This window comes from Thunnus albacares, chromosome 6 (genome assembly GCF_914725855.1).
Source record: "Thunnus albacares chromosome 6, fThuAlb1.1, whole genome shotgun sequence".
Classification (NCBI taxonomy): Eukaryota; Metazoa; Chordata; class Actinopteri; order Scombriformes; family Scombridae; genus Thunnus; species Thunnus albacares.
In genome coordinates, this window is record NC_058111.1 from 18,813,195 (window position 1) to 18,840,688 (window position 27,494).

Sequence of the window (27,494 nt, forward strand, 5' to 3'; positions counted from 1 at the left end):
GCCGGCAGACTATTACATTCCACTTCGCATTTGATTTCGTTTGACCTATAAAAAGATGAGTTGCCGTAAGTGAGTGCAGAGAATACATTGTGTTTATAGTATCAGTGGGCATCTATTAACTTTATCACCCTGCAACACCACAAATCTATAAGATTGCTTTGTTGAAACCAGGGGAAACCTGTTGATATCACCGAATGGGCTACTGATCAAACAATGCAGACATTCAGTAGAGAGCACATAGTTTTCCATCTTCTCCCAGATTAGAAAACAGTGAATCAAGAAAAATGTATTTTGCAAATGTGGATAACTGATAAAAGGCCTTCTATTTGAAGGTATTTTTAAAGGGAGTTTTTCCTTATTTGGATCGAGTGTCTAAGGATAGAGGATGTTTTATTGCTGTACAGATTATAAAGGTCCCTGAGGTATCTTTGTGGTGTGTAATACTGGGCTATATGAATAAAATTGACTTGACTGGATTCAAAATGTAATGTCTGATCTCTAATGAAGCTTTTTGTACAACTTAAACCTTTTAAGTTTCCAAAAATATGGAATCATTTTCCAATGAATTATCCAATCAGTCAACAGCTGAAGGTCTGTCTGGACTTGTCTGGAGAGCCATGCATGATTAATTTAACACATCTACATGACTTCATGTATCACTTACTATATATCATATAGCTGACTCTTGATTTATGTTATTTTATTTATTTAGTGTTTATTTATATTTATATAAAATGTAAAAAGTGATTATATGATGTAATTGTCTCTTCTTTTTTTTTAGTTTTTTAAAAATCTTTATTTATTGCTCTTTTTTTTTTTCTTATGTAAGTGTGCATTTGCTTCTTGTGTTTGATCTTGGACTTGAGTGCTTTGTTGTTTTGATGGACAGCACTGATATATACTGTATATATATTGCTGTAAAAGTGATGAAAACTTAATTGAAAAAAGAAAAATCAGAAAGTGTTTATTCACTTGCAATTTAATTGGTCAGAGAATTAACTCTTTTTTTCAACATAACATTGTGTTTAATAGAATTTAAGGTTAAACATGTGTAAAACACCACTCATTATCACTGTGTAAAACTGTGTAAAGCACATTCTTGAACAATCCAATTAACTGACTATAATGCTACATTTATAACAGATTAAAAGCTTATACATTATGTGTAATTAGATAATTTTAATGGTGATTAATGCACCAAGTGTGAGTATGTGTGTGAGATCTAGTTCCTGCTCGATTTGAGCCATAAGATACACTTTTCCCTGCGGGGCTAAAGGTCATGGAGGATTGTGGGAGCACGCTGCGCCACAGGCTGCGGTTTCGTCACCACCAGTATTGAGTCAGGTGCACTCCCAAGGATCTCACTGCCAGCTGCCGTCGAGGCAGGGATCATCTGCCTAAGCAGCTTTCACATGATTTCACCCACAGGGAAGAGTTAAGGAGACGTTTGTAAACCTCTTCAGACCTGGCCTTGGAGCTTCTTCCTGCTTTGACTTAAGAGGTGAACAAGGACTGTGCAGCAGACACTACACCAGAGAATACTTCAGTGTTGAAAAAACATTCTGCTCATTTGCAGTTTATTCATTCCTACAGAAAATGTTGACATGCACAAATTTTACAAAAATATACAATATATGCATTTTATCCATTAGACTTTTATTCTGACTTTGTATTTGAAAGTATACTAAAACACATTCCCCATCGTTCCATTAGCATTACACTGAAATCACCACTGAGACTCAAGTGATAAAGTACATAGATCAGATCTTATATAGATATGCTGCGGAGGAATCTCAGCAGAGAGAGAGCTGAGTTAGATTTATCTACTTGAAAAGACTGTGGGGAAGTTTCTCTGACCTTCTCTGTGAGGGCCAGATTAATTTGAACAGATGAAGTTTGTCTAAGAACAGGTTCGGGTCAAAGTCAACAGCCTGATGTCTATACATGCTGTGCAAAGATGTGACTGGTATTACATACTCCAAAGGGCGCTGGCAACCCTATCTTTGGAGGAAAAACTCTCTCAGTGAGTCCTCTGTGTCCATGCGCTACTCCAACCTTTGGCTTTTAATGACACAATAATTCAAACTGATAAACTATAAAACTAAGTCAAGATGACATGACACGGAAACCACAAGACTTTTAAATATAAAACTACTTAACTATAGACTGATGGGACTTCACTTGACTGTATGTTTTTTAATGATTTATGTTCGTCTTTACAGATATGAAGAAAATGATCTTCCTCCTCTGCCTCGTTCTGACTTTATCTCTCACTGAGTTCAAGCAGCCCTTCAATAGCTCAGAGAGATTATAGCCTGCTGAGCTGTTTGTGAGCTAACTAACCCTCAGCAGATGCCTGCCTGATGTTGATGAAACGACTGCAAGATTTAAAAGTTTGCCTTTTCACAGCAGATGTTTTGACATATCATAGCAGGAAAGGCACAGGTGTAATTAATAGTGTTAATTATGACTGCATACCATTCAGGTGTTTTCAGTTTTCAGTGGCCCTGGTACTATGAATGCTTGCTCACTGACATGGTTTGCTGGGACTTCTAAAAAAGCTATCTTTAATGGTATTGATTACACCTCTTCTTTTCCTTCAACAAGTCAAAATGTGTGTAAAAAAGTGTTTTCTGCTATTAAAAGTAAATTTAAATACTCAATATCAGTGCAGGTTTAGCCAGAAATTAATTATTAATCTAAAGAAAAATCAACAAAAACTCAACACTTAAGTTTCACGAGTCGTCATAGACAAATACTGGACTATCTGATACTAATCATTTAAGTCCAAACTAAAGCAACATTTAAATGTTTGACTAAATGCCTAGTGCCAGGTGACTGAAGAAGACTGCACCACATTACCACATTATATTATTAATCACAATGTCATCTTCAGATACTGTATATTGCTAGTAAGGAGTAAGGGCTTGCTTACAGCTGACAGAGCAGCTCACACCGTAAGAAGATTATTGTTTATGTTCCCCCTGGCAGTATAATGTATGTCTCCAACAGGAAGTGTGTTAGCTAAGACCATAAGCCTGGAGCCTGGAACACTAAAGTGCTGTAGTCCAGCTCCCAACATGTGAGGCTGAACTCCCAGCTGGATGCAAAATGACTGATGAATGTCAAGAGACAAAATATTTGCAGCTTACTTTGCAGTGAAATTGTTAAACAGAAAACATTTTTTTTATTCATTGCCTGACATTTCTTACAGCAGTGTACAGCAGCATTTGGAATTTGATTTAAGGCTGGATAATTATACAGCCTTGAATCAAATTCCAAATGCTTTAGATTTAATAATAGGTTCTATGCTGTAAAATGACTGTGCGCTAATAATAAATATAACATGACTGATGGCGTGTAGGTTGACTCAGTCCTCCTCTTTTGACGATGCTCCTCCGTCTTTCTGTTTGCAGCAGCTGTCTGTTCGTCTCTTTCTGTGACGCTGCTCCCCTTGCTCACCCACAGCTGGCAGAGCAGCTGGCACAGGCACAGGCACAGGCACAGGTAGGGGCCACTGGGGATCGAGTGGCACGGGTGTGGCACATCTGGATTTGGAAGATACATGCATCCAAACATATGAGTAGAAAAAGAAAAAGGCTTCTTTCCTGTTGCATCAGGTGGACCTCTCTTACTGCAGGTGCTTCTCCTCTGAGCCTCATGCATTTCTCTGTCCGCAATCTCTTAATGCATGCACAGGCTGCTTCCCTGGGAGCGGATCAGGCAGACAAGTCACTGACCTGAAACAAACCTACACAACACACAAGGTCAAGGCATGACCTTTATATGTGCTGTTATGGCGCATTAATGCAGAGTACTGGCAGTGCTACCTGAAGAGGATGTACAGGAAAGAGAGTGGAATAATCCCATTTTGGGCATTCCCTGTGCGTGTGTGTGTGTCACTGGAGCGAGGGAGGATTGTGGGGGTGGAGGGGGATGAGGAAAAGGTCTTCCAAGCATGAAGACAGAGAGGCAAAGAGGACCAGACAAGACGATAAGGAGATTGGGACAAAGACAGTGACCTGGGAGCCAGACCACGCTAAAGGTAGTCCACAAAGAGGATGATGTACTGCAGACAGCCTGAGGAAGGAGTCTACCCAGTTCGCGGTTCCATCTGTGGTGTAAAGAAAGAGCTAGAGGAGCGAGAGAAGGCAACAGAGAGCATGTGTGCGAGGGAGCGTAAGCTGGGGCATCTGGTTTTGTTAAGGCCCCAGAACATTCCTTCCCTCTGTTCGACTCTGGCTGGCAGCTTTTAAAGGGACACATTCGCTCTCATATCCTGCTCTGGGCATTGCCCTCTCTCTTGAAGTTCGATTTATGACTGCTGAGGGTCACAGGCAAGATGTATGTCTGTATTTCTGTGTGTGCTCTTCTGCATGGCACTCAGGGTTGTTACAGAAGAGAAATGTTATGCATCTCTCGTGACACAGAGGAGTAAAAGCAGAAGTATGCTGATGACAGCAGACTTCAGCTGTCCACCTGTTTATTTATTTCTTATCCAAGTTATATTTCTTTTGGGTTTGTTTCAGTGTTCACTAAACACCCCTAGCAGTCAGCCAGCAATTAAAAATGTTCTGACTATTTCTGATTTAAATGTAAAAAGACAGTAAGTGGAACTACTTGGCCATATTTGTTCTTTAAATTGATTTTCAGCCAAGGCTTCAACTTTTGGTGTTTGCGTTTCAACACCAAAAGGATTATTTTCAAGTGAAATTTCACTTTTGTTTGTTTTTCCTTTTAAAATTTAACCAGGAGCCGTATTTCCAACCTGAAATAAAAAAAAAAAAAAAAAATCTTAAATGTGATTGCTGATGGTTGAGTAAAATGTGTTTTTGGGGTGATGCAAGCAAGGTGAAACCTGAAATTGTGCAAACACTGTACAACAACATTATAATTACATCATTAAAAACAAACACTAAACTGCATAGCTATCATAAAAACTAATGCAGAATGACTGAAATGAGCCTGCAGTTCCATGATGCAATGCTTTTGTTACATGATACAGCAGGTGTCATGGTACAAATCTGAACACATGAACATGCTGCATAAGTAACCATTTTTCACGCAGGGATGGACTATGATTTAATTTTTATCATCATTATCTTCATGTCACTCCTGGGGACGGATGGGTCTTCAGTGCAGGAAAGAGCCGACCACAACAGTTCTTCAGCTGGCAGCTTTAGTTGGTACATGAGGACATAAAGCTTGCCAGTGAAGAACTGCTGTAGGTCAGCCAACAGGCACCATATATACTCCATAACCTGAAGAAAAAGATGGACGTATTTCAAGCTTTCATTTCAATTTGTTGCTTTCTACCATCTGTGTCAGTGAAGCTAGAAGATCCAAATTTACAGTGAGGCTAATAAGATGAGACACCTGTCAATCAAGCAAACACACCCTGAAACATATTGCTGTTTACATCTAAATGCCTCCTTAATAAAACAATGATTCTCACACATTAGCAAGGCGTTAACTTCTGATGACAAAAAAATAATAATTTTGCATTTCAGAAGAAAATTTGGGACCTTTTCAATGGAATTTTATGCAGTTAGAGATTTTTTTGGAGCCAACATCTAGCAACCGTGACTGGTGCTCTGTCTTAAGGTGCTTCCACATTGGCTTCAGCTTTTGGCCATGCTGGTTGCCGCTTGGCACAATAACACACACACACTCCTTCTTTCTAAATCAGATTCTGATTCTTTCTGTGCTGGCATTTAGGGGAACTTGTTGTGGGAGAGAGGTGAGGAGGTTTTGGGGAAAGGCAGAGAAAAAGATACCAGAGAGAAAAAACTTTATAACATTCTTTTGTCCTTATTTGTGAATACTGCGGTTTACGGCGTTTTTAAAAAAAAAAAAGTGCGTGCACGCATAAACAAACAAGCCGCGCGTGCGTACCAGTATCACACATGCCAGCCTACTGTTTTAGCATTCTCTCTGCTTTCGCTATAATTGAATACAGAAGTTTTTGCTAGCTAGATAGCTCGGCCTCTGGTTACAGCCTAGAACTCCTGATAGAAAACAGCTCTTGTCCTGTGGGGCAGTTCAGTTTACAGCAGCCATACAGGGCTGAATGAAGGAATTTTCCTTGCAGTTGAGACACTTCCACTCCCTTGGGTGTGCGGGACTGCTTCACCAACATGTCAAGTATTTTGTTATTTCACCTTGAGAAAACCCCCTAAATTTCCATCCCAGTAAATGTCAGTTTAAGAAATGTTGGTAGAAGGATGAAGCCCTTAAGAGGGGCCAATTTGAGCCATCATCGTCTTTGCTACAAAATAGTTTTGAAAGTTTAACAATGGCTAGATCAAGTGTAAGAGATTGAAAGTGACAAGAAAACCCTTTACGTGATGTACCACTTTAACATCCCCTTTCAGCTGGCCACTGTGTAATACTTACGAGTAGCCCTGGATTTGTCTTGCCTGGATTCCATTCAGCTGGCCTGACTTCAACTATTGCAGTCAGTCAGTCTGAAAAGCCTTTCCCTAGCAGCATATTCTTTCACAGTTCAAGGACAGGACTTTGGGCAAACTAGCTCTCAGCAGCACCGCGAACCCAGCAACCCCTGGAAACTCAATGAACCCCACGCTGCTCTGAGCAACAGCGGAAAGCTCTGGACGGCAGACACACACACACACACCCTCTCAATGTGACCGTACGATCCTCTTCCACTGAGACTAGTAAGATTTTCTGAATGGGCTGTGGGCCTAGATCTTGTACTGAATCTGGAGGAATCCATTGTGGGCATGTAATATTGAAGATGGGATCCAGGGAAAAAGGCACCTCCTTGGAACTCATTGGGCAAATTTGTAAAGAGGCACCTGATAGCTCTATTGGCCTTTGTTACTAGTGAGGATGAGTGAGATGATAAGTTTCTTTTTATATTTACACTGAAAGAAGATTACAGTTTCACGAAAGGCTGGTGAGAGTGGTAAACAGATAAAAGGAATAAGAATGGACAGAAAAGGATGATGAAAAGGGAGCAGCAAACACTAGCAAGGTCAGAGATCGCCACGGCTACATAAAACAGGCTGGTGACCATGTAATATCCCTGATATGACACGAGGTGAAACAACAAGCCTCCCTCTGGCCTTGTACAATGAAAGGAGCACTTCATATTTAGAATCAAATTGCTCACTAACCCCAGCTAGCACAAATATCTTCTGTACGCTGAAGAATTTGAGTGAAGTTGTAGCATTGGCTGGAAATGTGACACTCTAGAGGACTGAGAACTTGACTCACCCATACACACCATTTTCACCTGCAGTAGGCAGGGTAAAAAAAAAGAACATTATGACACCTTTTTTCATTTAAGATAAACCATCCCTTCTTTGGACATTATCATACTACAATTATTTTACCTTGATGCAATCTGCAATCATTTTCACACAGCATTGACTTAAAATGCATTTGTGTGGACATTTGAATAAAAAATCCAGACTATAGGACTAGTTACCTGTCTGGACATGCAAGGCTAAAGGGAAAATTGACAGCAATAAAAGAATGAGCATCAAAAGGTACAAAACAAAAAAAGGACTACATGGAATTAATTTACATCCTCATTACACAATAATTACATGTATTGTTTGTTTTTTCCCATGGCATAAAAAATGAAGTTATGCCTCTGGCAAATAAAAAAAAACCTGTTGTGACAGAAAGTTTTTTTTTTCTTGTAAATGTAATTTCAGCCCCTATTATTCCTTAGCTATGTTTTTTCTCTGCTCACGATATGTAAAGCATGCTCTCTACACACACACAGAGGCCATTCCAGAAAGGAGAACACAGTGTACCAGAGGAGTGATTTATTACACAGAGCTGACGATTCCCAGGACAATTACAGTCAGCCTAAGCAACAGGCTGAAAATGGCTCTTCGGAGTGTGTACGCACAAACACGCAAACACACAAGGAGCACACGGTGCGTGTGTATGAGTGATTCAAGCACAGTTGGCTGTGTGCAGCCGATAACTTAAACCATGGAGAACAAGGCCTACCGTTCTCAAATTAAGTCATACTGGTAGGTTAACGTGCTAAGAGAAACATCGCATCTATATTTGTGTTTCAGGTGTTTTAAGCTTTTCCGAAGGCAGTACAGATTCAGACTCCGATTCAGACGACTTTATTTATCCCAGAGGTGCAATTCAGTTCTACAGCCTAACCAGTCCACACAAAAGAAAAACTCACAGGCAAGCAGCAACGTGTCAGAACAGTGACGGCTTTGGAGACAGATGGACTAAATATCTGTTAAGCTCTTGCACACACTTCACACTTGGATAAAGACCGAGCCAAAAGGTGTTTAGTGGACGCAAGGGTTAGTTTGCGGGCAAAAGTTGAAACTGAAGTGAGTTTGGCTAAAAGTAACACTTTAACTTTTTCCATCCAAAAGATGGAAAACACCCTTGTTTGTTTCCAGCGCAACTGAACTTGTATGGAGGCGGCTGTGGGCATGCTTTGAGCAGTAATGGCCTTTCTCTGTAAATTTGACTGATATCTAATTGCTGAAGTATGACTAAAAAAATATTTAGAGGATGGAGAATGGACAGTTGCCAACGACAATATATCCCAAAGGGCTGTGCAGGGAATGACTTGGCCAACATGAAAGAATGGGAAGCCCCATGAATCATTTCAAGAATGCCGTTTCAAGTCCAAAATCTATTGCAAAAAAATGCATCCAGTCTGAATTGTTACATTTGCACCGTTTAAGTGTGATAATCATAAGTGGTAATATAAGCTGAATGTCTCTCCTGCAACATGAAACAGCAAAAAGCTAACATGGAGATACTAGCGACTAGCTCTCTAAGATGAAAGCCAAATGTGCAGCTAATACTTCAATTGAGTATACCATTATTGTTTTCTATAAGGGCTGGATAATCTTACGTTTGTGCTTTCTGTGTTATGAGGATGAGAGCAGCTTTGCAACAGATTCTGACAAGCCTCTTATCTGCCCTCCGAAGGCATCAACAATATCCAATTCACAAGCAACATCACCCAGCCTTCGTCTCTTTTGATATCTAAAATATTTTTCCCTTGAAAGCCGCAAGCTTGGCAGAACAGCCATAATGTTAGCTTTAAAATAGCATGCTTACGGCACGCCCCAGATTAATTAGTTCAATACCACCATAACAATCAAACATATCCAAGTTCAGTTTTCCCCATCTTGAACTAACCTCTATAATAATAAAAAAAAAAATCTGTCAACACATAAAATATAAACATTAAATTTGCGTGATCCAGTACTTTAAAGTTATGGTCTCAATCCAAAATATTTATAGGAGTAATGATCATATTATTACGAGTCCAAAACCACTTTAATTTTTGCTTGGAGAGATAAAGTTGCTATTTAAGGCCTAGGAAACATGATAAATGTCAATCAAAGCCACAAAAGTAATCCAAAACATATTTTAACTAGCATTTCTTTTAAACTCTGCCTATAATCTATAATATGTAAAATCCTCCTCCACTCAAAAATGTGTTTTTCTTCTTGTTCCTACAGTTGGATGTTTGAGCTTCACTGTGTAGAATGATGTGTGTGCACAGTTTGACACTGGGAGGCTGTTTTCACATTCATCTACTGAAAGTGGAAAGTTTCTCTCTGCTCATTGAAAATCTGATTTAAAGGAGTGGGCCTACAAGCGTGATTTGTGACATCACAAATATTGGAAGCCAGTCATGGTCCAATATTCAACTTACACAAGTGTGATGTTGAAACTTGAAACCTCCAGTGCACAAACACTGAGAATGGACTTGATAGTGACGTAGGAGACATTTTGTGCCCAACAGTTAAACTTCTGAAATTAACAATATTTATATATTTATAGTTTCTGGAATTTTTAATGAGGGAGAAGGACTAGATGTACTTTTAAGGATTTGAACAAGGTAATTTGTCTTTTTTGTGGAAAAACCAGACACAAATTATTATTCAAAGTAGAGTCTTTCATATACATCTTAAAACAAGTCTGGAGGGGATCTTTAACAATAGATGCTGTAAAAAACAGCCAGTGCTCAATCATGCCACTGAAAGCACAAATCCAGCTCGACCAATAAAAATGCTTCCTTCGGTCTTGAGTTCTTGTGAAATCAGTTTTCCTTAGGGAAAACCTTGGCACATCTGCTGCACAAAGGCATGACTATCAGTGTAGGTATTTTGATACTGTTAACCTTGTCCATTTGCATGCACTCCTCCACATATAATCAAGGATCCATGTCTGTGATTGCGGTGCTCTAAGATTTTATAAACTCTATTTACAGCTGCATTAAATGTTTAAATTACGGACGACTAGTAAAAACTACTTGGAGCAAAGATGATTATTAAAATCCAATCCTTGGTGTGCATGTCAGTATATGTGCACATGGTTCAGGTGGATAAAGCGCACACACTGAAAGCGTAGTGTGCCATAGTCCCAATTTGGACAGGTCTGCACTCAATCATATGTGCACACCCAACCCCCATAATCTTTCTCCCAAGGCCACAACAAATTGCTTTCAAGTCAACAATAGATCAATATATTTGCTTTCCTCCTACAGTTTTGAATGGGATTAGTGAGAAGAAAGGGAATGAATTTCAAGACACATTTACATACAAACATACAAACAAACACACACACACACACACACACACACACAAATTAAACATTGCTGAAGGGTAATTCTGGTGGAGAGGCATGCTAACACTAGCACTCTGTCAGAATATGTTCATCATACGTACTGCTGACTTCTTGATCATTGTGAGTGTATGAAAGAGGGATAGTGCGTGTGTATGAGGTATATGAATGAGCACTGGGGGGGTGGGGGGGGAGTCCACGCCCTGTACGACCAGCTCGTTCTCTCACAGCACGCCATGTGAATTATGAAATGCCACTTGACAGGGGAGGGGAGGAGAGTGCGCGCATGTGCATGAAACCCATGCATTTATACTGTATAATCTCTATTTTGCCCATGGCTGCTGTTTATCTGGAAATGAATTAATGATTCAGAATGAAACCAGTTACAGCTGGATGTGGAACAACAAGTTTCAGTAGTAGAAAACAGGAACGTGCGTCAGACGTTCTTCAAGCGTGGACTGAAGCCCTGTAAAAAGCTAATGTGCTCCTCATAAGAGTTTTGTCTAGTACAGCTGTTCCCCTGGTAGGAAACATCCAGTCATCTCCTAAAGTGCGGTAATAAAAGGTTTTCTTCTAATTTGGGGGCTGAAGTTGGAGGGTTGGGGGTGAGAGAAGGGGGAATATGCAGAGAAAGACATCACTAAGGGTGGGGCCCATGAAACATGGCATAAACAAGTGATTCAGCCACATTGTTGCATCTCTCAACAAGGCATTTTTGCTCCAAAAATACACATCCAAACACAACAACCTGACAGCATTTATGCTACAGTCATTATCCACACGTGCGAAATTTTGCAACTCCCTTTGATCCACTGAGCACAGCTTGTTGCATGATGGCATTTGCTCAAGGAAGAGGTGATGTCAATTGGCAGGAATTCAGCAGGTGGGAGAGAGGAAGAGGAAATGACCCTTTCGGTTAAGTCTCACAGAGCGTCTAACAGGATTTTATACTGAGCATCTGGAAACAGGAATGCATGGGAACAGTATGGAGTGAGCGTATGTGTGTGTGTGTGTGTGCGTGTGTATATATAGGAAGAGAGAGGCTGGGTGGTTTCTGCCCCAGTGATGTCATGAAGTGAGAAGCAGACAACCTGGTACCTACCACGCAGAGATGAGACAATGACGCAGCATGACTGCGTATCTGCGTACGTGTGTGTGTGTGTGTCTGATGCAAGCTCCTGTGAAGGACACCGCGTGTCAGATTATCTACACACACATACACACACACACACAGAGCATCAACCCCTCCTCTGGAAAATATAACTGAACAGAGAGAGAGAGAATGAGAGAGCTCCTGAGATAGGGAGATACAGAAACAGAGGGGTGGAGGTAGGGGTGTGAACGCTGGCTAAAGGGGCCCAACATAAAGAAAAGATTTGTGTGCTTCCTCCGGCTGTCATCTCTCTTCCTACCACTGGGAAGAAGTGTGTCAAAGAGTACATTGTTTCTCTCTATGTATCTGTTTGTGTCCATCCCTTGCTTTGGCTAAATGCCCCTATAGTCCCCATGAATTCATTCTCTCTCCCTTTCTTTCTGTATATATATCCTTTGTCGCCCTCCCCCTCTAACCAGCAGTTTAGTTAGCTTGCTGAAAGACAGGAAATGCCTGCGGGGCAAATGAATAAGAAGTGGCAGCTGCCCATGCGTGGTACGAATCCCGAGAATCTCCTCAGTGTCATCCCTTTGCCCCGCCCATCCTCCCTCCAGAGAAAGAGAAAAAGATACAGAGGATTGAAACATGCTTTAGACCATGAACATTGCTCCACTGCCCAATGCCACTTCCTCATGAAATAAAATACAAACCACGGGTTGTCTACCTGCCAATAGTGCCAAGTTTGCTCTTTGAGGTGACTGTTTCACCCTTTACTCTCTGGAGTAAAAAAAGGAAAAGTCTCACTACTGCAATTGGCATCAAAAGCTATCTGGTACAAAACAGTCAAAGGCACGTAATGCAGCAATCAACAAGATGTGATCTACTGTTAAACACAAAGAACAAAAAGAAGGAAAACAAATTTGGCTCTCTGAACCCCCATCTGTCTTTATTTCCAGGCAACATTTAGTGGCTGAATGTCACCAAAATCCTGACCCATTCGTATAAGGATCAGTTTAGCTAGGTGTGACGGCCTAATCTGTATGAAATAGCACATCTGCATTTTTTCCCAGAGACAGTGTTTTATTTCATCAAAGACATGAATTTTTTAAGCATGTTTACGGAGCTGGTCTTTGTTTCAGGCTAGGTGGCCACCCTCCATTATAAAAACCTGGGGGAAACCTTGGTTTCTGTCCTGCTTCTACCCCTCACTGGTCCACTCCAAACTAAGGGACATGCAACAAGCCAAACTTTCACCCTGGTTTAAAAATACCCAGTGGATTTTAGACCACTAGTAGCACTGTCAGGCAATGTTTTTTTGAGCATGTACATGCATGCGCATGAGTATGCGGCCGCCAAGATACACAATCCTGCCGCCAGTTTCACACTATTCCTCTCACGCACAGTTGGTAGCAATGCACCAACAAAGACACTGCTAGCAAACAAACATTTATGTATACAATGAACAATTTAAAATATATTTTTAAAATTGTCCTTAAGGATAAACAAACATGACCAAAACACAATGAGAAACACTGAGCGTAAATATCAAATTTTGTTTGTTTAAAAGAAAACACCACAGGGCACCTTTAAGTAGTAGCCGGACTTTCATTCACGTGCATTCCTGGGAAGTCTGTGAGTATAGGGCTGTTCTAATCTACAAGTCTGAAAAGGGGTCCATGATGCCTTTTAGAGGAGTTCTAGAGTCCAGTTGGGGTGCAGATGTCACTAGACTAAGCATTAAAAAATGCTAAAAGTTATGAAGTGCAAGGCCCGTTGCATCAGTGGCTTACGTAGCCTTGTGGTGTTATGGATTCACAAACATGACGATAATGGTGAGCATGTCACAGTACATCTACAAGTCCAAAGGCTGGACATTTGGATTAAAACATTAGTCCAAACCAAGTTGTCTTTAGTCTGTCGTCTCCAGTTGCAGATAAGGACCCATAGAAGGTTACAGTGTTAATATGGATGGGTCCCCGCACGATGTAGAGATCATAATTTGGTTAAGTGGTTCACAGGTTTATGAACTAAATTTCTCATTAGATGGAAAAGGATTAAGATCTATCACACTGACAGAAGATGAAATGATAAGCTGATGACAGTTTGCTTGGCAAGTGGAGGGCAACTGCCATTCAACCACAGACTCATCCCATTCAGTCGAACAGGGTGTGTATGTGTGTGGAGGAGGCATGGCCGAGGTATGTTACATTAGAAAAAAAAAAAAAAAAGGAATGTTTGTATAAGTGTGTGTATCTGTGTGCGAGTGTGTTTCCTGCCGTTCTTGCCCCAGCTGTACCCAGATGGCCAGAGAGCAGCGCGTGCTAAGCTAACAGAGACGAGAAAGAGACATTCACCCTGAGTTAGCGAGCTGGAAGGACACTGTGGTCTGATGCCCCACGAAGAACGACCCCATCTCTGCGCCATTTTCCTTATGACCCGACACTCATCCACAGCCTATAACATATCCTCTATTACATTATACATGTGTTTATTTAATACATTGAATATGACATTTACAAGACATTTTAAATTATTAAAAAAAAATGTTTTTCTTACATTTTCAGTTAATGAGGTGTGGGACACTTAAAAATAAGGTAGGACTGCAACAGTTATTTTCATTATTGATTAATCTGTTAATTAATTAATTTTTGATGAATAGATTAATTTATTATTCTCTATGAAATGGAGAAAAAGATAGTAAAATGTCCAAAACTCAAAGGTATTAAATTTTAAAATTATTTGAAACAGAGAAAGCTGCAAATCCACACATTTAAGAAGCTGGAAACCAGCAGTTAGTCAATTGGCTAATTGATTAATTGTTTCAGATGACATAGTTGGAGCTCATTCTTTATCATAGATCATAGATGCTGCATACAGAAAAAGATATAATGGATTACACAAGTGGTATTAATTAACAAGTAATAATACTTTTACGTCCATTTATTGTCACCAATTTCTGATTATTGGTACATTGATAACACCAGTGTGGTCCACACTAACAAAGCCATCTCACACTCACAAATCCTTCTGTCTGCAGTACCCTGATGAAGACCGCTGGTCGAAAAAAATTTGACTAAATCATTTGTACCAGAATTTTTGGAGTATGCATCTACCTGTCTTTAGTACTGTGTCTCTTTGGCCTGTCCATTGCCCCTTTCTTTCGCTTCTCTCCACTCTCCAATCTTTCCTACACTGATCTCTCATGCGCTCCGTTTAGCTCTCTTCTTCTTCATAGCTTTTTTCCCTTACGTGATCTATTTTGTCCTTTAATATCATCTTCCTTGCTCTACCTTTATTTTATCCCTTCCTCTCCTCCTTATCCTGCTCCAGTCTCTCTGTGTCTTTAGGTTGGTCAGTTCAGCAAGGCCAAGTTACATTCCTGGGATGCCTGCTACATATGGTCCACATTCCAGCCGGTCTGCCGAGAGGCCCACAGCTCCTCGCCGCTGGCCCTGCAGAGACCAGCCCAGAGCTGAGTGTGCTGCAGCATTGCTTCTGCCTAAAATAATCTTAATACAGTCATAGCTAAGCTCAACTGATGCCAGCGTCAGACTAGACCTTACTACGCCTCACAAATGAAGAACCATAAATTAAGACCCAGAGCCTACCATGATGTTTCATTTAGGTCTCTTTCCTTGAACACCACCTGCTGTGGTTACTTTCTTGAAAGAAGTATCTGTTCCCTCTGGCTACTAGCTCTAGCTATATCTACGTATGAGCGTGAGCACAAAATCTACAATGCACAATAGTCCCGGTTCTTTAACTGGGTCACCTACAGAAAAGTGTGAAAAACGAAACCTGGATGCCATCTATTCAGGAGATCACTATGTGCACACACACACATATCAGAGGTGAACATCCTCGGTAATCATCACAGGGCTCAACCCTTTACTGTCAATGCCGGCAACTCAGGGTAGAAACTTCCTGGTTTCCTGCATGTCTCTGAGCCTAAGCCTGCCATAAGAGTGGCTACCAACCTCTCGATCACGCTACCAACCAGTCCTCATTACGCCTGTATTCTGTATTCGCCAGGTAAAACAATTCTAGGTTAAACAAGGTAGGTAAAACAATTCATTTGTTGTTACTTTAGCATTTTTGTTGCTAGAGAGAGAACTTTCCCAGTGGGCAAGCACACACAGTGCAACATGTGTTGTACATATGAGCATGGGGCTGGTTTGGTAAACCACACACAGCCCTGCTGAGAGGTGGTGACAGTCTCTCTCCATATGAGGCAGTTAAAATATAGTCTGGGACACAGTTGGAGTACAGTTAGCGCTGCATCACCAACTACTATATCTCAGACTTAGCCGTGCTGCACACACCCACACATCATTGTTCTGTGACTGTGTGCACATACAAGCACAGACAGAGAGTACATCTGTCTCTCCATCAGATGACACACACACACACACACACCTATGTACAGCATAATGAAACATGCCAAGGAGCTTTGCTTGTCTTAACCAAGTGCAGACACACACCCTTTCAAACCACTTACAATTCTTAGACTTGTTAACCTCTTACAACTTACATTTAAATATTCAACTAAAAAAAATGCAGTACTCATCTTGAAGCGTGTTAAAAATCAGCCTAAGCTAGTCAAAGCTAGCAGCTCAGAGCCTCTGATGGGCTGCCTGGGTGTGGCCATAAAAATGTGCAACCTCACTGCAGCTACCGCATTTCCACCGCAGATCCTCCCCTCTTTGATTGGCCATCAATAACAGTCAATGTTCAGTCCTGCTCAGTTACACCAGGTCACTTGATGAGCCGGTCATTCACAAGCTCAACTTTGCAGAGGAGGAGTGACTCATCAAATGACATATTTTTTATATTCTTTGGTTTTGATCAATGTCAGCAACAATAATGGGGCAAAACGGTTCCAGATCTTTCTGCGGGTATTTTGGAAAGTTAAGTTGAAAGCCTGCTGGTCTTGCAGGCTAAATCCTTCCCAATTTGCTGAGCCACAAATACACATATATTTTCGTAAAATGAGACAAACACTCAAAACACACACTAACACATGCACACACACACACATGGATAAATGTATTCACATGTACACACAAAATCCTGACTACTGGGATAATTTAACATTTCACTCTAGAGCACAAGGACATAAAATTACCGGCGCAAACATCAGATTCCAATCTTGCTCCCCTCTTACATGCCCTTTCTGTGTGTGTCTGTCTGGGGAGTGGCGCTATGGACGTCACTGCTGGACGGCTGTATTAATCACATCTAGCCATGCAGAGATAACAACTGTGCCGGCTAACCACTAACACACACATACATAGGTCAATCCAATGTGGCTGAACAATCAAAGCTCAGACAAAGCAAACATTCAAACAAGATGGCAAAGGGGAGAAGGAGAGAAAGAGCGCATAAGGTGGCAACTTCTTAACAGCACTGGTTGGTACAGTGTACTGTACAAATAAGGCCGCCATCTGAACAGCAACTCAACTGAGGGTTTCAGAAGTAATTTAATTCCTCACAAACTGACAGTAATAACCCTTGAATTACAAGAATGCAGCTACTGAGGTTGCAGATTCAGTTCCTATTTCACACAAAAAACATGACATTGATGTGCAATTCTAACATGGATCATATTTCAAGCAGTGGAAGTCCACCAAAAGACCACTACAACTCTTCAAACAATTACAAGACTCTAACATCGTTTTTGCAGTCCTTTTAACACTCAAAATGCATCATTATAACCTAAGTTAATGAGGTATAGCCAATGCGTCATCACACTCTTACATGTGAAACTAGTTCTAACACAGCACTTCCTACATGGAGCGTGGGTGGGACACGTGCTGAGACTCTGATATAATTAACACCGAGGCTAATTCTTTTAAAAAAAGCCACGGGTCTGAGAGTTCAAATGGTGGCATCCTGATAATCCAGATGTGTCCAGTGGCCTGGACTCTGACTGGCCTGCAGCATCATGTATAATTCACTATTCATAGCCAAAGAGTGGATAATTACAGCAGGCCAGGCACTCTTCTGGAAAGGGCAGGCAACTGGGAAAAGCTGAAGTGAGCCCCTGTACGGCTAACAAGCATTTCCAGAGAATCTCCGGCCAGAAATGCACATTTACTTTTTGACATCATGTAGGATAGGAGGAGGAGAGGTTACTTTTGCAATTTAACCAAGTAAGCTTGTCAGTACAGCATAGGCCCTTGAAAAATAGGCAGCAAAAAGGAGCCTTTAATGAACCCCTCAGAACTACAATCTGGGAGGGGGGGGGGGGGGGGGGGGGGACAAGTCATCTGCCAACAGAAATGGCCATGATTTGCACAAGGTCAAGATATCCATCAGGAGCTTTTATGCCTTGCAGAGCTACGAGACGACAAAGTCTGAGCTGTCTTTTGGCTGATATAGATGGGATGCAGGTGGAAAAAGCCACCGGTTGCTAAACAGAACGCAAAGACGAAATGGGAATTGCTCCTCAGGAGCCAGACCTTACTGAATTAGTTACTGTGTTTTGTCCATCAACCTGCTGCAAGTTTAGACAGTCTATGCACTCTGCCCCCCGGTTTTCTATGAGTTCTAGTGGCAGGAATTATGTAATCTTATTGGCAGTGTTCAGGGTCCTCGAACCTTCGCTTATGCAATCTCCGTTTAAAGATTTCAACATTTAGGAAGGCAGTGGGTTAAAATATGACAACTTATCAAAAGCTCAGGTTCCAAAGCTCAAATTCTTTGGTAGAAAACTGAGTGTACTCCGGTTGTAGAGTGCCAGTAAAAAAAAGCAAGCAATGACAAACAAAAATGTAACCAAAAAAGGCTAAAAACACATTAATGAGGAATAAAAACTACAATGTGCACCAAACTCTCTCATCGACATACTTCTTGAATGTCATTAGTTAAGTAGACAACCAGACATACCTTTATACTGTTATAATAAAGCTCTAAACATTCCACAGGTTGACTCAAATATAAACCCTCCTTACCTCCATCAATTAACACGTCCGTAGATACCTGGAAGTACGTCCTGGTCCCATGATCTAAAGTTGGTTATAAGACCAGACGGTCTTTCTGAATCTACTGTAGGCACCTGGAGATACTGAGGAGGAAAAAACAGCATAAGACAAGCTTGAAAGGGGAAATGAATGACGCGGAGGGAGAGAGAGAGAGACAGGGAGAGAGAGAGAGAGACAGAGAGAGGGAGGGAGAGAGAGAGAGAGAGAGAGAGAGAGGAGGAGGAGGAGGAGGAGGAGGAGGTGGGGGCAACTCTCCACATCCATAGTGCGCTGCAAAGGGTGGGGCCTCGAGGAATTCACTCTATCTGCTTTCCTCTCGACTTAAAGCTTATCTTAATTAGACTATACAGGGTCACTCTGCCTGTGCACTCAATTATGACTAAGTTATTGTGGCATACACCCATTGCAAGACTGACGAATGACTCCTCGATATTTTCACTTCTTTGACAAGTCGAGCAGACTACTGTAATATAGACCAACTCTCATGTCCCCCTACTGCTGGCTTCAGATTCATTCAAAGCCCCAAAACGTTCTGCCAAGGTAAAGACACACCCGTCCCATCCTATTCTAGTAATATTCTCGCACTATAACATAGAAAAATACAGCTTTATATAGGCCTCTGCCGACCGACACACCAGCTCACAGCGAGAAACCATCCCGTTATCTTGTATTTATACTGATACTGGGTCTTAACAGAATGGTTAAAAATGCTAAAATGCCTTTATAAGATAAGACCGTGGCACGCCCTCTCTCGTGGCCTTTAAATGTCACCACTGCTAAAAAAGTTTGCAAAATGTATTTGACAGTCGCACTTACTTTGGTTCTGGTAAATCCACTGGTTCCACCGAGGCACTTGCCGGTACGGTTATATCATGTCAAATATGTGCAATTTAGCCGTGCTTGGGTAAGATTTGAGGAATATTAGGCTCTGTTCGGGCTGTTTCCCCCACGCCCAGTTTGCCTGTGGCATTCAGTAGGGCTGGCTACTGTAAAGTTGCCACGTCCGTTACATTGCACAGACTTATGAAACCAAAGCGAGCAGTAAGAAAAAAAAATTTACTCGACTTACTTCTTTACTGCGTAATAGTCTAATTAATGCAGGCTACTGCAAGCGTTTTAAGTCAAAAGGTGCGCACATCAAGATGGCAATACATTTGTTATGTAATGAAAATGACTGCAGATTCTTAAAAGCCAATGGAAGATAGAAGAGTCTCAGGCCCGAGCGGCTACTCTCCGGTAAAAAAGAGTCAGTTTTGTAACATTTTTCAGTGCACAAGCCTCACAGAAACCCTCAGCCACACCTTAACTCTCAATCAATTTTTTTTTCTGACACCTCCAGAGGTTTCGACGAGACGCGAAGCTCGCAAGTTCCCCCTGACAAGACTGTGTGTCCCCCGGTGTTAACGTTTAAACCATTAAAAGACAAATGTAAAAAACGGTCCAAGCTGAGTATCCGGTTGGCCGGTCCCACCCCGTGCTGCTCGCTGCTCCTCGGGGCTCCCTCCCCGGTCTCTCTCTCCGGTCCAACTCCTCTCTTCAAACCGGCTTCTCACTCCGATCAGCTGGCAGGGCCGTGACGTCAACGCCCACAACCGACCAATCAGACGCAAACCGGAAAAGTCACTGCTGACGCCCTCCTCACACGCACGATGACTATCAGGTGCCTCGACCAATGGTGGTGCAGATCTCTGTGAGAAATAAGGCGGGCACTAGAAATAGCGGCCAATGGGATTACACCCGCCCATAGGAGGCGTTTCATCCTCTGACCTATTAGGTGTTAGGAAGTATTATGTGTGAAGTGTTGGGAACTTTTCTACACCACCAGGCTACAGATGAAATTCAAATTAAAGATAGTTGAAGTAATGAGCTTATTGCGACTTAAAGCAATGACATTTCATATGGTCAACTAGTCAACTTTAGCATGTGTGTAAAAAACAAATGTCAGTGTCAAATGTTCCCTATTTTATTCTATTCTGGGTCAAGTCAGTCAAGTCAAATCAGTTTCATTTATATAGCTCAAAATCACATTTGCTTCAGATGGCTTTAAAATCTGTACAATATATATCACTATCTATCTTTAGCCACTTAATTCAGATAAAGAAAAGCCATTCTATTCCATTATATTCCATTCTATTCCATTCTATTCCATTCCATTCCATTCTAAAAAGGCCTGGTTCAACTCTTTCTAACAACTGAGAATCACATTCACACACAATACCTTGCATGGTCTGGTGCTGGAGTATATAATTGAACTTCTGACTATTTATTATCCTAAGAGGCCCATCAGACCTGCCAGTTTGGGTCTTTAAACTGTTCCCGGGTCCAGGATGATTGAGTTGGATCTGGATCAGCCTTCCAAATAGCATCAGGTTGGCTAACACTGTCTCTGCTTCACCATCTTCTACAGAATGACCTTAGTTAACAATTAGTACATTTTCTGTCCTTATTGTGGGCTGGTGGTGGTTATATAGCTAACTTTTTACCTCATGCAGCCATTTTAATGTTGCGTATGTCCTGTCATTGTCTTTGGAAAACACTGTTTCCTGCTAAAAAAAAATAAGTAAGCTACTATTATGTCTTCATTACAATAAATCAAACATATTTTAGTGGCAAAATACAGATTCTCTGTGCCAAGCAAATGCGAAAGCTTATCATCTGGCATACCATGCGGTAAAGAGTACCATTAGATTTATGATTTTATTTGACAATATGGTCATTTATTAATGCTATTGGACATAAATATATGGTCAGATGTCTTTTCTGGTTCATCAGAGACACAAAGCAGGCTTGAAGTTGTGCCACACTTGTGACAAACACTTCACCTCCCACCTCTTCTTCATTACTGTATATACTGTAAATTTCTCATTCATGGCTTCCCTAAGAAGTCTCCATCTTGAATACAAAATGTTTAACACTGATGCCCAAACAACCAAAACTCTTTAGCATTTTAAATTGTTTTTCAGCGCTCCGTTATGCATCTTTTTTAGGCAAACAAAGCATTCCTGTGGTTTGGAGTGGAGTAGGAATTGGGTTCTACTACCAAATAAGTGATTGCACTTCTCGTGGACGGAAACCTCAATTGGAGGCTTGCTTGTTGAAGTCACTACAATTCCACATTTGGAAAAGAGAATGGAGTGTGTGCTATATTTTCCCTTCCCACCAGAGGAAAAAAAAATGAAACATTTGTATGCCAACTGTGGAGGTAATTCTCTCTTGAGGACTCTAGATGAAATGATGGAATTTACATGATAACATCTTTCTTAAGAAGATTATCCATGCTACTGCAGATACAGTAGCAACAGCATTTGACGAGTGAGAGTGACATGAAGACATGAACATGGGTTTATTCCTGAAATACAGTAGAGCGTATAGAGACTTTGATACAGTCAAGCAGTGCCCAGTGTTGCATAATTGACGATACCTGAAGTCTTCTCAGGCCACTGCAGTGCATGCATGAGAAGACGCAAATTTTGGGTGAATTTTCTCATAATTTTTTAATATTGTGGGTCTGTGTGTGCATGTTGCAAATGCATATTTTCGCATATTAGCATGGATTTTGAGAGTGAGGATCATTATTCTACTTGCATGTGTACACAGCTATTGCGTGCATATTTACGTGTATGAGCTGCACATATGTGCTCATGCGTGCATCCATGTGTGAACTGTAAACGTGTTAATGTCAGGGGATGATCAAAAGCATGCAGTTTCAACGGTGCCTTATCAGCCCATCTCTTAGCTGAGGCACAGAGCAGTGAAGTTACACAGATCAAAGGCAACAACCTGTCAACCTTTTTGTTGTAACATATTTCAGGCAGGCAGTAACACAATGCCGCCTCAGCACAGTGACACAGCTTTTATTCCTTGCCTCAATTTATGTTGATGCATTCACAAAGCTGGGCAGGAATGCGCCACAGGCACACATCGTTCTGGAAACCAATCCTTCCTCCCCTCAGCGTTATTGCATGGTTCTAACCCACACCGTGAGATGGCTGTTTCCTCCAGAAGCAGACTACGATTGTTTTTTTTCCCCTTTGTGTCTGTTGACTTAAACCCATCAGGGCCGGGCGCACCATTCGATTCATACCTCAGGAATGCTGTATTCCCACAAACACATCTTTACTGTAGAACTAATAAACTCCTCGTGGAGTCTTGAATAAACACACGTCGAGGGAACTGTGAGCTAGTCTAGTTTGCTGTGGATGACCCTCATGTCCACATACTAGGCTTATCACTAGTAATATGATATGATGAGTGTTTATCTGAGTTTAGCATGGCTTAATAGTTTTTGTTTTGTCTTCCATCACTTGAAATTGAAGGAGCAGTTGTATTTGGGGTATTTTACTTCTTACTCAGAGTCACAACCTCTTGACCTTATACTAAAGTTATTTACAATACACAATGTAGTGTAAAGTCAGGAGGTTGTGATATGTGGCACAATGAGTTAGCAAAGCTCTGTAAATGGAACCACGTTCCTGGAAATTCTCAATGGCGTCTGCCATACAAGGAACTACTCTCCTGAGACTGAAAATGTGATTGCTGTTATTAGTTTTTGGAGCCGTTTCTAAACAAACTAACATGACCAAACTCTTCAAGGGGGGAAAGAACATGTCACCCAGTGCAATGGTGTGGCTCACTGTTTAATAGTTTTTGGACAACAACAGTGGTCTACAATACAGAGGAATAAGGTATATCAGGCTTTGGATTTAGGCACAATAATTGTTGGCTTAGATCTGCACATGCCAGCCTCATCCTTTGAGTATTAAACTCTGAGCACTGGACAAAACTATGCTATGTCCATTTGCCCAAACTAACATCATGATGGAAATGTATCATAGTTGTAGATACTTTTAAATTATTTGCAAAATGAAAACATGTCAAATTTTAAAATAGCAATCTTTTTTATAAGATTTTATTTAGATTTGTTTATATTTACAATATACACATCCCACATCAACAAAAGCAAGACCCACAATCTTAATGACAAAGCAAAACGAGACAGGAAAACAAAACAAAACAAAACAAAACAAAACAAAACAAAACAAAACAAAACAAAACAAAACAAAAACAAACACATTTACCCCACACATCAAACAAACAAGCTCAACCTCCATATCTTCATATCTGATCAACTTAAATGAAATATGTTAAATATAAATAATCACACACATACATCATATATAACTCAAATACCATTCCTCTCTATCAAGTACCCTGATATTTTATCCTTCACCAACTGAAACTTCAACAACAATATGACCCTCTGGATTCTGACCACTCAACTGGCATTATTGTCCACCTGTCCTACACTCTAAAAAATAAATACCACAAGAAAAACAAACAAACAAAGACCAATAAACAAACAAAAACCAAAGAACCTCAAACTAGGTTTGAATTATAAAGGCCACATTGTTTATTTATTCAATGCTTGTAATACTTCTTCCCGTTTGATTTCAAATTGAGTTGATTTGTTCTTTTCGGTGACTATTGTATTTTCTATTTAAAATACAATCTTAATATCTTCAGGTGTGGCAAAACAGAAAAGCATAAATCTACAAAACTCTCTAATTGTTTCCCAGTTAATAGTGGTGCAAATTCCCCAACAGCTCGTGTCACCTAAACATAAAGTGCCAAACTTTATGGACACTATATAAGATGTTCAATAATTAGGAAAACTCTAACAAGCATGGGGAAACATTTTTGCCTTGTTTGTATCATTAGCATTACAACAGTAACTGGGTTACAGTCAATAATGACTGTTACATGAAAATAACCAGTTAAACTTTACTGTAGGTGAATGACAGGACAATTAGTTTGAACTGCTTAGTCATGAACATCTTCTGATACATACAAAATAAAATGTAATTATAATTCAGGTGGTTTAGGTGGACATAACACCATTGTTATTTTACAATTATAGCCTGAGTGATTCAACGTTATTAGCAATAATGAAGAAAGCAGCATGTGTCTGCATCCGTCCTTTAGAAAAGACTTGCATCAGAGCGTAAGTGAGCCTTTAGAGACGTGTTTAAGTGTATCAGTGGAAACATAATGCTGCTACTTCCTGTGTCTCTCATAACCACAAAGCATAGACTCAAGAACAATGCTGTGATTTGTGCAGCAGTACAACCAGTCAGGTTGAGCTGCACATTTTCCATCCGCATTTCTCTCTTCAATACGTGCTCCTCTTTTCTGCTTCTTCACTGTGTCTGGTCTCTTCCCCCTCTTTCTTTCTTTCCTCCCCTCCCTCATTTGTGATCTTGTGCTCAGAGAACATAAATCCCTCTCTTAAATAGATTCCAAGAATCAATCAGCACCTCTGCCAGGCAAGGAGCAATCTGGAAACTATTCAAGCCAGGTAATGGCACTCCAAAGCTGAACAGAGGGAACACGTTGCATAGTCACACACTACAACAGGTGGGGGACTACTGCCAGTGAGCAGGACTGACTCTCACAGCTGAAATAGAGTCTGAAGCCGTGACACTGACAGATTGCAGAGGATATTACCTAAACCATCCTGGCCATACAGGATCAAGGTATTATGGTCTATGAAAGTGCAGCTCAATCATAAAGAGGTTTTACATAAGGACGTAAGGTAGCATGACTTACCATTACCTTTTTGCTGTGTGAAGTAACATGGTAGTATCACTACTTTGCTGATTTATTGTGATGTTTTTATAAAAAAAATATAGATTTTGGTGAGCTGTTGTAATTATTTACAAGTCTAACTATTGCAAATGATGTTAAAATTCCTTGTGCAGGTAAAAGTCAGTAGGCCTGCATGTTAAAACAAGACCAAGAGTCGAAGCCACACTAGCAGCTCTGAGAGGCTGTTCTTAGTCCCAGCAGAGCTTTTGGCTGAATGTTAACATCAGCATGCTAACATGCTCATAATGGCAATGCTAACATGCTGATGTTCAGCAGGTATAATGCTTATTATGCTCACCACAGTACTTTAAGACTGAGGAGGTAGCTCCAGGTCTGAAAAGTCAAGCCAATGCGGATGCGCCTTAAACCTGCATTCTGTCTAATGACCAGCAGGGGTGTGGCTCAAAAAAGACATCCGATTGTATAGAAGTCACTAAGACAATGACCCTATTTCTCACTTTATTACATCAGTAAACATTTTCCTAACGTGTTTATGGTCTTAACTGCTAGCTGCAAGTCTTCTTCAATACAGCATGATGTTCATTTAGTAAATTATGGTCCAATTTAAAGTAAAATAGACAATAAAGTAGGGTGTGCTTTAGGGCGTGTCTACCTTGTGATTGACGAGTTGCTACCAGGGTGACAACGTTGGTTACGTACATTAGGTATCGTAACCCCAGATTAGAATAGGTGTATAGATGTAGCTGTTGCTATTTTAAACTATTACAGTATGTTTTCAGTTCATGAAAGTTTGTTGTAACATTTTGGTTGCCTTAAAAGCGTTTGGTTGTACTAAAAGACCCTCTGAGTAGTTGGCTGTTCAGTTTTTTCCGGTAAGTACATTTCATTTTAAGCCTGTTTCTCACTAGCCAAAATTAGCATTAGTATTATCACAGTTAACGTGAATCATGGATGCACTGTGCTAACCAAGCTAGCAGCTAGCATTAGGGTCAGCTCCACTCTCTCGTCCAAATATGGTCACTTCTGGATCCAAAATTCCAAGATGGTGACGGTCAAAATGCTGAACTTGAGGCTTCAAAACGGGAGTCCACAAACCAATAGGTGATGTCACAGAAGCTATGTCCATTATATTTTTACACTATATGTTTAGCATGTCAGCATGTAACATTTGCTAATTAATATTAAACACAAGTACAGCTGAGTATGATTGTAATCTCACTAGTTTTGCATTTAGTCATGAACCAAACTATTGGACAAATTGAAATTTTGACCTAATGGTGCTAGTTAAGGGTTCACCAAAGTTACTACAATTAAATCCTGAGGTGAACATGAGTGCCTTTATCAAATTAATCCAATAGTTGTTCAAAATATTTCACTAAAATAAAAAAAATATTTCACTTTTCAGAGCTACTTAAACAGTCTTAGTGAAAATGACACATCTGATTAGGTGGATACTTAGTTTAAGGTAACATATTTCTATGTGGTCATAGTACTCTTAAAGACCTTGGAATAAAAGGCTTAAAATGAGAATTGGACTCTCAGATACACATTTGAGCAAGATAAGTACTTTTTTCAGGTTTATATACTGACTCAGTTACACAACTGTGAATTGCTGATATCCAATGACCTCCTTCTTAGTCTGTTATAACATCAGAGGTCTAACACACACCTATTCTTCTCTGATTTTGCCACCCTAAATCTCCACCACCACCTATTCCTCTCTCTTGATCTTTACAGTTGTCTCCAGCTTTTCTCTTTCTGGTGTCTTCCTAGAGTCCCACAATTAATCTGTGGGCTTCTTGGGTCTGTTCCTCTCAGACTGTCAGTTGGACATCAGTCACTGGGGAGTTAGGGGAGCACCTCTGTCACTTTAAGGAATGCCTCCGGTGAAAAGAAACTGATTAGTAGTGCTGGCAGCCAACCACGTGGAGTGCTGTGTGGAGACTGAAGCCAATGAGAAGCCCTGCTGGGTGGAGGTTACAAAAGCAGCCTGAACCCAATGACTCAGCAAAGTTGGGTGCGTGTGAGATGACACTTTGCAGCGATTTAAAGGGCCAGCGTGCTGGCTTGCAGCCTTCCAAAGGAAGCTGAAAAATGCACTTTCAAAATCAGGCCAAGTGTTCACTCCCTCCCTCTTGTGCAGATCACGAAAAGTATGTGGCCCAGGTTGTTCTGCAGGGTTGCTGGTTAAGTCCGTGCAAAGTCCATTAGAGAGC

The 27,494-nt window shown here is 40.7% G+C and overlaps 1 long non-coding RNA gene across 1 annotated transcript; it reads right to left on the minus strand.

Annotated features, from left to right (window-relative positions):
• Window positions 1–1,542: 1,542 nt before the first annotated feature.
• LOC122984699 lies at window positions 1,543–20,181 on the minus strand. The gene is made up of 3 exons (XR_006403954.1): window positions 19,489–20,181; window positions 18,643–18,755; window positions 1,543–3,548 (listed from the first exon to the last, which is right to left on the minus strand). It is a non-coding gene; the product is annotated as an uncharacterized LOC122984699 (long non-coding RNA).
• Between the last annotated feature and the right edge of the window lie 7,313 nt (window positions 20,182–27,494).